Below are 12,636 nucleotides of genomic sequence, written 5' to 3' on the forward strand. Positions count from 1 at the left end.
GTGTTATCACTTGCCCTGCAAAACTGGGTGCCTCACAATGCTTCGCTGCTGTAAGTCCCAGCCTGGGATGCTCACAGCCACCCTACCAGCATGCAGGTCACACCCTGAGTGTCTGTGTGCTAGACAACCCTGGGTCAGCAGCTCTTATGGCTTCCATCAGCCTTGGTTACAACTGGCAAAGTGACCCCAACACACTCCCAGTCCTGAATTTCCCCTAAACCGTATGACCTGAAGTGTCCAGCCCTCACCTAGACAGCTCAGAGAAATAGTAAGGTTTGCTACTCCTTCAAAGAGACAAAAGGTCATTACAGCTTATTAACTTAACAGGTGTGAATATGCTCTTCCCTTCAAACACAGCACTGAATTGCTTTATAGTAAAAATAAAACAATTTTATGAGCTATAGTACATAAGTTTAGTGATGGTAAGTAAAATAAATAAAAGTAGAGATGGTTACAAACAAATGAACGTGACCAATGCTTTTTAGGGACTAAGACTTAACAAGCTACAATCTTGGTACAAGGTAGATTTCTTACCAATCTCTCTTCTTTCCAGCCCGGGCTGACTTTCTCTCTGCCAGGACCTTCCACAGGAGCACAAGGGGCTGGTTTTCCTTGTCTTCCTAAGTGAAAGACCTTTGCCTTAGCAGATTTCTCACCTATATTCAGTTTTCAGCAGCCTCACCACTCCCAACCTCTTGGTTGAAGGGCCCATTTTTCTCAGCTTGCAATAACTCTGCTCTCTTGTATCTGCCTAGAGATGGATGCCAAAGATGGCTTCTATCTTTCCTTAAATCTTCCAAAGTTCAATTACTTTGCTTCAAGAGGCCGAATGACCTCACACACTTTTTCCCTTCCCATTGGCTTCCCATCTGCTGTATGCAAATGATGCTTTCATTTTTTTAATTTCACCTTGTGTAATTTACATAGCAGACAAGTAAATAGTTCTGATGTCCCCTCTTGCCTGGAAGAGACCTGTTTCTGCCTTTGTTTGGACACAGATGGTAAAGCCTAATACTAATGAGTAACCATAACACCTTATATAGTATTAATAAATACATTTTACAGTTATATCAACCACCAGCGTGTCAGAGGCTTTCTTAAAATACCTCACTCAATAAACTTTTATAATACAGTAATATTACAAACAGTCAATTGATTCAATTGCTTATCACTTGAGGTTAAGACCCTCCCCCCATCTCTATAGCCCAGATAAAGTTTCTCTTCCCTGCTGGAAGCTGTCTCCTTCCCTGCTTGTTAACGTTGTTTACCTAATATGTAAATTGACCTTCATTGTCTCTGCCTGGTGACTGGGCTGGTCAGATATAGTCTAGAGAAGGCCTATTTACCAATTCCCTGACACGCCTGGCTTAAACACATTTTAGCCATCATTCCAGCATATATTCATAACTCTCAGTACCATACCACATACAGACATCACACAAGACTATAAATGATCAGTGAGTTAGTTTTTCATTGCCATATTACATGACACTTTTCAGGGCAGATTATAAACATAATGAGGTGGCTACACTGAATTGCTCAGGCCAGATATCAGACCTGATATCAGTTAGCGCCTTGCCCTCTGGCACTGGGATGGTCTTACAGTCACACTTCATCCCTAACACTGGCTGATCCAGAGGCAGCAGGTCAGAGCCCTCTTTCCTGGACAGTACATTTTCTTTCCTCTTTATACAGAAGACATCTGTCTTGTCAGCTTTGTCTGTTTACAGTATGCAGGACACAGTAATAGAGAATATCCATAATTACACCTACAGAGCTGTTACAAACATTTCACAGTGACATTAATGACAAAAGTGTTACTAGATTTCAAATGATATATTAAACGTCACCCTTTAAATAAATATTGTATCACCAGTTTGTGAGATGTAGTGAGTATTCCAGGCCTGACAAGAATTGCTGAGACAGAGGAGTAAACCACAAATGAGGTTTTCAGAAAAGTTAACTTCAAGAGGCATTTTTTGTGAAAAGTTGATAGTACGTTTTTTTAAAGATAATTGGGGTGTACTGAATCCAAATATGGTTATTATCAAGCTGTATGTTGTGCATAAAGGTCTCTACAGAGAGAACAAAGTAACATATGGAAATCACTGACAAATAAACCTTTATTTCCTTTTCATTTAGGATTAGCACACTTCAGGTGGATCTTAATGTAGGATTTAATAAAAGTGATCAAATAATACGTGCAACCTGTGCTGGGGGAATGCACCCTAGATGGAGCTACTATAAGGTGGATGCATAATTGGTTGGAAAACTGTTCCCAGAGAGTAGTTATCAGTGGTTCATAGTCATGCTGGAAGAGTATAATGTGTGGGGTCCTGCAGGGATCAGTTCTGTGTCTGGTTCTGTTCAATATCTTCATCAATAATTTAGATACTGGTATAGAGAATATATTTATAAAGTTTGTGGATGATACCAAGGTGGGAGGGGTTGCAAGTGCTTTGGAGGATAGGATTAAAATTCAAAATGATCTGGACAGACTGGAGAAATGGTCTGAAGTAAACAGGATGAAATTCAGTAACAACAAATGCAAAGTAGTCCATTTGCACACATACAAAATGGGAAATGACTGCCTGGGAAGGAGTACTGTGGAAATGGATCTGAGGGTCATAGAGCACCATAAACTAAATATGAGCCAACAGTGTGACACTGTTGCAAAAAAAGTGAACATCATTCTGGGATGTATTAACAGCAGTGTTTTAAGTGAGATGTAATACTAACAGATTGTGCTCATTGGTGGGGATGATCAAACCTGGGACCTCTCAAGCTTAGTGCATGAGCCTCTATTGCATGAGCTAAATGGCAGCTGGCTGCTAGCTAACGATGTCAAGCAGACTCAGTAATCTCTCTCTCTCTCTAAGTGGTCTTGGTGACACTAGATGGGACAGAACACCACAGTGAGAAGGTGTGTGGGTTACATACTCCCCCTAGGTGAGGAAGCACATCCCAAGCTTCAGAGACTTCCCAGCTGAAATCCCGGATGAGCACCCACTTGTAACACCAACAGTTGTGGGCAGGACAGATAGAACCTGGGACCTCTGAAGCTAAAGGCATGAGACTTTACTGTATATGCTAAAAGTCAGCTGGCTGTAGAACAAATCTCTCTACTCCATGCTGATTAGACCTCAGCTGGAGGATTGTGTCCAGTTCTGAGCAGCACATTGCAGGAAAGATGTGGAGAAATTGGAAAAAGTCCAGACAAGAGCAATAAAAATGATTAAAGGTCTAGAAAACATGACCTATGAGGGAAGATTGAAAAGCTTGGGTTTGTTTAGTCTGGAAAAGAGAAGACTGAATAGGACATGATGACAGTTTTCAAGTACATAAAGGGTTGTTACAAGGAGGAGGGAGAAACATTGTTCTTCTTAACCTCTGAGGATAGGACAAGAATGAATGGGCTTAAATTGCAGCAAGGGAGGTTTATGTTGGACATTAGGAAAAACTTCCTGTCAGAGTGGTTAAGCACTGGAATAAATTGCTTATGAAGGTTGTGGAATCTCTGTCATTGGAGATTTTAAGAGCAGGTTAGACAAACACCTGTCAGGAATGGTCTAGATAATATGGTCCTGCCATGAGTGCAGGGGACTGGGCTAGATGACCTCTTGAGATCCCTTCCAGTTCTATGATTCTATGGCTCATATAACTTGAACATTAGCACCTTGAAACAAAAATATATAAGTTGATTGAACTAGCAAAAATACAACACAGAATCTGAAAACAGCTGTTTTTCAAACAAATGAAAATATTTTCTTGACTGAACGTTTTAATGCACACAAGTTACATGTGCCCATATTAATGTTGTAATACTTCAAGAAACTTTATTATTAGGTCACTTATTGTGAGACATGTATTAATTTGCTAATACCGTCCTTAAACACTAAGCATCAGGTATCAGAGGGGTAGCCGTGTTAGTCTGGATCTGTAAAAGCAGAAGAGTTCTGTACCACCTTATAGACTAACAGAAGTATTGGAGCATGAGCTTTCATGGGTGAATACTCACTTCGTTGGATGCATGAGCATCAGGTATATTGTTACAACCTTGTTCCCGTTGTCTACATTTGCAAGCTCCCATACAAACAAGTTGTAAAAATGAAGATTTTTATTTAATTAAATATGCCAATAAGTAATACTACTGGCCTAGTATCTCTTGTATAATTTAATCTGATAGTAATTTTAGTATGTCTTGTTCTGCCCTTTATTTTTCTGTTTTATTCGTGTGGCTGAATTCTGTACTAAAGACTCATACCTGCATTGTAGAATTTGTCATGGGGGAGCTAGCATTTTTGGTAGCTGGATGGGGAATAACTGAAGTTGCTGGTACCTGAGAAAGTATACAAAGCAGTTTGGGATTTTTGTTTAAGCCCAGTTGGTGCATATTCCAGCAAAAAGGACCAGTAATAAACAGTTATCAGTGTTGACATTCTGTGGTCTTTTTAAGGGTTTCATAAGAACAGCCATACTGGGGTCAGACCAAAGGTCCATCTAGCTCAATACCCTGTCTTCCAAAAGTGGCCTCAAAGTTACCTCACAGAGGTAATGTATGTGGGCTGTTCACACCTCTCAGAGCTATTGTTTCAGGCTGCCTGAAGACACCAGCAAACATGATTTCTCCAGTCTTCACTTGGTAAACATTGGTCAGCTTGTCATAGTGAATGAAAACTTCATTTAAAAAAAAACAACCCTGAAAACTGAGATTCCAGAGCAAAATGACCAGCTAAGGGACAGATTCTGCAGGAAATTCTGGGTCTCTGGAATTATGCAGTACACAGAGCCCTACCTGTCATATTATCACTATTGTCAGTCTATGTGTTCCTTGTCTATACATGAATCTATAAACTGGTTTAACTGCAAAGTGACTCATTTCTTTAGTTCCCTCAAGTGTCAGGTAGTTTTAGTGTGCCAGCCAAAAGCCATCACTAGGAATGACTATGGCAACTGCACCAACCCTGAGAATTTAACACATGATGTTATGACATGTCTGTGTCAGGAGTGCATTTGTCACAGATACCCTTGGTGACAGCTGTTGGTTGCTTGGTAACCTGCCATGCTTTGCAGAGTTATCATGAAATGAAGGGAAGTCAGTAATGAAGGTAGACATGGGTTCACACTCTCCACTGAGAAAGAGAAAATGAACACCATGCTAGTTTCTAAAAGGGTCCCAGATCTGTTAGACACCACATGTAACTTTTCCCATTTTTGTCACTCCAGGAAGAGATGCAGAGATAAAGTTTCTAGACATCATTAATGACTGCTTCTTGCAACAGCTAGTCCTGGAACCCACAAGGGGAGAGGCAATTCTTGATTTAGTCCTAAGTGGTGCACAGGATCTGGTCAAAGATGTGAATGTAGCTGGACAGCTTGGTAAGAGCAATTACCATAATGTAATTACATTTAACATCCTTGCGGGTGCAGGAAGCAAAAAACCCACCCCAGTAGCATTTAACTTCAGAAAGAGAACTACACAAAAATGAGGAAGCTAGTTAAATGGAAATTAAAAGGAACAGTCAGATGAGTGAAATTTCTGCAAGCTGCATGGAAACTATTTTAAAAGCACCATAATAGAGGTCCAATCTATATGTATATCCAAAATTACAAAAAAAAACAGTAAAAGGATCCAAAATTTGAGATATATTATATATATTAAAAAGACTGGGACTGTTCATCTTAGAAAAGAGACGACTATATGATATGATAAAAGTCTACATATTCATGGATGGTGTGGAGAAAGTGAATAAGGAAGTGTTATTTACCCTTTCACATAACGCAAGACCAGGGGTCACATAATGAAATTAATAAGCAGCAGGTTTAAAACAAAATAAAATGAAGTACATATTCACCCAATGCACAGTCAACCTGTGGAACTCATTGCCAGCGATGTTGTGAAGGCCAAAAGTATAGCTGGGTTCTAAAAAGAATTAGATAAGTTCATGAAGGATAGGCCCAGCAATGGCTATTAGTCTAGATGGTCAGGGATGCAACCTCGTGCTGTGGCGTCCCTGAGACTCTAACTGCCAGAAGCTGCCGCTGAACAACAAGGAATGGATCACTCAATAAATTGGCCTCTTCTGTTCATTTTCTCTGAAGCATCTGGAACTGGCCACTGTCAGAAGACAGGGTATTGGGCTAGATAGACCATTGTTCTGACCCAGTACAACCATTATATGTTCTTATTTTCCTTACCAGTACCTAAAAGTCTACTGATTTTGATTCCAGCTAGCCTGGCAGAACCAAAATACCTTTGAGACTATGATTTGGATTGTATTCTGGCATGCATGTCATCATCATAATTGTTAACTAAGGCCTTCATCCAACTCCTGTTGAAATTAATGGAAAGCTTCCCACTGACCACAGTCACAAAAGGATCCAGCCCTAAACTACAGTAGCAGAATCCTCGTCATTTGTGATGATGCACAAGCTAAAAAGACTATGGGTTGATTTTCAGATCCCAGTTTTAGTTTGCAGGACTGGCAGAAAAATAATCTGTATTTATTGTCAGCAGTGTCCCCCACCTATTTATCTACTCAAGTATTTTGTTGGATCAAAGCCAGCCTTGCAGAACTGATCCACTAATGAATGCAATTTATGGGTAAGATATTATTTTTAATTGATACATTTTAGGGTATTGTAAGCAATGTTATATATTACAAATAAATTGATCTCGCATTATTTTAAATCTGCAGAAATATTGTGTCCCTTATTTTGGCTCTTTGCCCTATACTTAGCTATTGAGAGGACAAGAGCATGCTATTATCCCAGAAGGGGACTATCTGCATCCAGTAAGCTAGGCAGAATGTACATGGAGATCAAATCCCAGATCGGATCAGAACTCGATCCACAAAGAATGATTATTGTCACCAACATAATCATGACATCAATCCTTTGCTTGGCCATCAGCTAGTGCCAGGGTGCTAAAAATTGCCATGAGACATGTTTTATCACATGATTTTTAGGCAGCCTGGCAACTGCATATGGAACAAGCTGAAGTTATAGGATCACTTTATTCAGTTGGACAGCAAAAAGAGAGAGATAGCAAGCTAGACTAGAGGAAATAAAGGCATGGATGAGCTTCCAGGAACTTGCTCTAGTGACACAGATGGCCAGTGCTGAGAAACAAGGAGAAAAAATAATCTATGGATAGTCTTTCCAATCAATACACATGGGCCCACATGCTACCTTGTATCATATATAGTGGAAGATAGCAAAATGCACCTGAAAGCCACAAAACTCTTATAGTCAGGAACAGCAGTGGGTCCTCGTGGCATTATTCCCCATAGCTTCTTTGCAAATGTCCTTTCTATGATTCAGTGGCTCTGGGGAGAAGGAAGAGAAGAGATCAGTTACATGGTCCCACAACATGCTGTTTTGAGTTCAGGGGGATTTCTGATTGGAAACGTACCCAAGAATGAAACGACTCATGGTAGAATTAACCATGTGCATAAGAGTTTATGTGATTAAGGCACCGTTACCTGGACTATAAATTGTTTGCACTTGACAAACAAATAAATATGAAGGCCTGATCTAAAGCCAATGGACAGAAATGCGTATCTGAATTTCCTTCATGCAGCTTATGTAATAGGAAGGGGGTGTGTGCATAAGGATGTGTGTGTCTGCATCCATGTGTGTGTGTGTAGTGGTAGTAAAACCACCATCAGGAACCATATGGCAGCCCAAATCTACGTGGTAGCTCATACGCATGCGGAATCTCAGTCCCACATGGAGGTCCAGGTCCATGTGCCAGCCTAGATCCACAGAGCAGTCCGGCACTCCAGAGCCATCTGATGTAATACCTTGTCAACTCCAAATGGGGTAAATGGCACTAGTGTGAGCGGTAATTCAGTGGGTACAGACATACCAACTATTATTCACAAATGCACAAGTGGTATAATAAAGATACAAAAAAGTTCTAAATGGAAACTCTAAACTAGGTAGATAAAACAGAGATGTAGAAATCAAAAGGAAAAAATGTCAAAAGGGTTTAAGTAGCCATCTCAAGTTATAGCCATTCAATAGCCTCATGGTTAGCAGTGCTGAGTCTGGAAAGTATTCCCAATAGACCAGCACGAGATGAGCAGCCATTCAGTAGGTGTGTGGCATCCACAGCGACACAGGTAGCTGTTCCTCAGTCCCCAGGTTTGGTCATTTGCTGCACATCTCACCACCCTACATCTGAAATGACTGAGCTTGCACCAAAGGTAGCATGAAGCCAGGCAGTCTCTCATCAGGCTGAGTGATGAGGATAAAGTTTTTCAGAGGAGCAGCTCATTCCCATTCTGCTCACCACAATGTGGAAATATCTGATGGTCAGCAACATAGGCCATATTGGTTCTCTGCTGATGAGTCGGTGGTGAGATGCTTCCCATACACCTTTAAAAAGTGGTAGTTATGGCATCTCCTAAGTTTTGTCCAGGAGATTCTTTCCTGCAATATAATGCATGGCGTTAGGAGGCATGCTACTAGAGATGTGGTAATTGGCCTCATAGACGCTGTTATTATTGACATTGTTTGATTCAATTGTATGTCAGCTAGCCTTGTGTGGTCAGAGTTTAACCATGGAGCAGCACAGCATTCCTCAACTGAGTAGCAGGAAGCTAGCAGCAAGCTGCATATTGTTTGCACATGCACACCCCAAGTTAAGCCCACAAGCTTAATCAGGAGGCCATTTCTGCTCTGTCTTCTGAGCTACCTTGGCACTATCTTTGATACATTGATCTTAAGTCTCTACTTCTTCCAATAGGGCCTGTATTTCATGATCTGACAGCAGCATATGATATTGTCTGGCATACTGGCCTGCTGTTTAAGATGTCAAAGACGTTACCTTGATGGGTTGTTATAGCTACAGAACTGATGTTTTAAAACAGACAATTCCAAGCAACAGTAGGCAATAAACTGAGCACATGAAGGATCCAGAAGAACGGACACCATCTGGGATCCACATTTTCACATTCCAACTTTTTTCAACATAGTCATGAATTATCTACCTTCAACAGTCTCAAGGCCATTCAAGTCTGCAGATGGCATCTGCCTAGTTTCGAGAGCTAGAGACTTCTACAAGAATGAGGACAACCAGAACCAAAGCATGACAGCCTTCAGTGTCACTTTCGCAGGCCAGGCTGAGGTGCGGAGTGCAATGAAACAAGGAGACAATATTGGTCAGCACGATAGGCAGCAGAAGCAGCAGTAATCTAACTCTTCTCAAGTTTTTTGACACCGTATGGCAAAGAAGTATTTTAAAGAGGGATTTGAAGTTAACATCTATACCCTTAAGTTCCAATGAATGCTCACATTGCAAGTTCTACTGTGTCAATCCGTGTTTAAATCAATCCAGACAACTTGTGTCCGGGAGATCCTTCACTGAACAGTAAAAATGCCCCAGGATCTGTGTAAAATGGCAACAGCCCCATCTTCCATGTTGTCACTGACAGAACTTTTGGAGAGGGCAACAATACGCTGGGTACTGAGAGTGGAGTAAAGAAATGAACGCTGTTATTACAAAAACTCTCGATAAAAATATGTATGTGTGCATATAGAGATAAGTACAGAACAATCTACTCAGATATAAGGATGTGTAGCATAGTTCATAAATTTGTATTGTGAAGAGCAGAGTTCAATGAATAAAGGATTTTTTGAGGCACTGGCAATTTTGAAAAGTTGGGGTGGGGATGGGGTTGTTTTGATTCAGAACAGAAATGAAAAATTTCAAAATTTTCAGCATATAATAATAATAACAACAACAATCATCATCATCATCTTCATCATCATCATTTCAGGTTGACCAAAATGTCTTGTTTGATCCCCAAAAAGGTGTTTTATTTTGATTTTGAGCATTTTTAATGTTTTTGGATTTAAAAAAAATAAAATTAAAGTAAATGTTTAGATGATAAGTTGTTTTGAACCAAAAAATCAAAGTATTTCATTTTCATAGAATCTTAGAATATTAGGGTTGGAAGGGACCTCAGAAGGTCATCTAGCAAGCTGTAAAGCAAGCCGCCCTGAAATCTTTTTATTTACTTATTATTGTTGTGTTTTTATTATTATCATTATTATTATTTTCTCTGGAGTCTGGACCTTGACTATCCCTTGACCAAGAAATGTGGACCTTGACAAAAAAATAATTGACTACTTCTTCTTGTACATTCACCCACCACTGAAATGCAGCCACCTCCTCCGTGAGACACTAAACTGGTCTGTAAAACTTTACAAAGCAGGAGTTTCTGAATGCTTGCAACTGCATTGACTGCTGTGGGACTTGTGAATGCTCATCATCTCTCAGGATCAGGATCAAAGTATATCATACTAAATGCAATGAGATTTTTAAGCTCCTTAGGTAGGACCATCTTAACTTATAGTGCCCAGCTCAGTGGGGCCCTGATCCCTCATTAGGGCCTCTAGGTGCCCTAACAGTAATATCATTTATTATTATCTGCGGTATTTTCAAAGGAATCTAAGAGAGTTAGGCACTGAAATTCCATAGTATTTCAATGGGATTTAGCCATCCCAGCCAAAAATAGTCTGCCATCAACTGAATAATAATAAGTAGATGGCAGACTATTTTTGGCTGGGATGGCTAAATCCCATTGAAATACTATGGAATTTCAGTGCCTAACTCTCTTACATACATTTTCCATTAGTAGATCTCAACGTGCTGTACAAAAGACATCAGCAGCATTGGTCACAATCTATGGGTACATCTACACTGTGATAAAGAGCGGGAAAACTGACAGAGCCTGGATCAATTGACTGTGGCTAACGGGTTGGGCTGCAGGGCTAAAAATAGCAGTATAGATGTTCAGGCTTGGCTAGAGCTTAGGCTCTGATACCTGGTGAGGAGGGAGGTTCTAAGAACGCAGGCTCCAGCCCAAGCCTGAAGGTGTACACTGCTATTTTTAGCCCCACAGCCACTGTCCCAGCCCTGCAAGCCTGAGTCAATTCAGACGAGTTCTGTGACTTGGAGTGGCAGGTTTTTCTTTGCAGAGAAGATGTTCCCTATATGTACCTACATGGGGAACAGAAATATGATAATAGAGGGTTCTTCAGCCTAGCAAACAAAAGTTTACAAAGATCCAGTGGCTGAAAGTTGAAGCTGCGCAAATTCAGACTAGAAATAAAGTGTACATTTTTAATAGTGAAGGTACTGGTAATTAATCACTGGAACAACTTACCATGGGTTGTGATGGATGCTCCAGTTCAAACAGAAATTCATCCAGGGAAGTCATATGATCTGCATCATACAGGAGGTCAGACTAGACGATCACATTGGTATTTTCTGCCCTTGTAATCTAAGAATCACCTGCATTTTACATATGGGAAAACTGAGGCACAAAGAGAGACAATGTGATTTGCCCAAGGTCACCAATCAGGTCAGTGGCAGAGCCAAGAATAAAACACAGGTTGCCCGTTCTTTGTCATGTGCCATGTAGGTCAGTTATTTATGAAGCCTTTAAAAGATAGGATGTGTGGTTTAAACATTTTCCTTTCCCTTTTAGATGAGGAGACAGTGTTTGAATCTGGCTCAGGAGCCAGTTTAAGCTTTTAAATGCTTCATCCCGATTTTCTGGAGAGAGATTATAGCAGCTTTATGATCACCATCCCAGTGTCTTGGCTGGATACGTACTTGGGGCAGCTAGCCCCTCCTGCTGCTCGCACCACCATGGCTACACTCAATTTTTAGCATAGCTCAATCAGAGCTAACATGGGTATATCTTGTTGAACTGGAAAATTCTTCCCCTCCTCCCTCCCCCCCCAATTGAAGTGTAGACATATCCCTGGTATAGACATGGTAAGATGCTAAAAGCCAAGATTTTGCAATAGTCTCAAGTAGGAGTAAACTCCACTGATGCAAATTACAGCTTTGCCTGTCTACACTAGGGACATCATTTTCCTCTCAGTTACGCCAGTGTCAAACCTCTCTAGCTCCACTGACTCCAGTGAAGAGGCATCTGATTTACACAGGTGTGAGAGGAGAATCAAACTCTGATGACTAGCACTGATGCAGATACTCTGCTGATTAGCCACACAGGGTTGTGTTAGGGCAATTCCCCCATGTAGGTAAGGTCTGAGCGACCATGTGATCTTACATCTCTGACCATCCTCACCCCATTCCCCACCATTGTTTGTCACGCTTGTTTATTTTGTCCCATCTAAAATCACCCCGGCAGCTCTTTGAAGCAGGGACTATGGCCCAGATACTCAAAGATATTTGGGGGCTTAACTCTCATTGATTGCAAAGCAAATGAGGCACCTAAATACCTCTGAGAATCTGGGCCCATGTGCTTGGATAAGTTCTGTGAAGCACCAGCAAACTTTTAGGCTCTGTGTAACTCGTCAATGACCCCTCGTTAATAACAAAAACTAAAAGGCTGTGATAAAAGGGGATGCCCGAATCCTCGCAAGATTGGCAATACTAGGAAATGAAACTCTTCATTCTGATTTGCTGTTGTGACTTGTCAGTGTTTGTGGTGTTCTCCAGCATAAAGGGCCCAATTTTTAAGAATTGCCTTGAATCAGCCAGTTAGAGGGTGACATTTTTGCAAAAGCAGCGAACTTCAGGGGCAAGTGCTAGAATGGAGACATATGGCAGCCCGATCCGTGGGCATGAGTGTTGCACAAACTTGCAGTCAC

Source organism: Gopherus flavomarginatus, chromosome 4 (assembly GCF_025201925.1).
Source record: "Gopherus flavomarginatus isolate rGopFla2 chromosome 4, rGopFla2.mat.asm, whole genome shotgun sequence".
NCBI lineage: Eukaryota > Metazoa > Chordata > Testudines > Testudinidae > Gopherus > Gopherus flavomarginatus.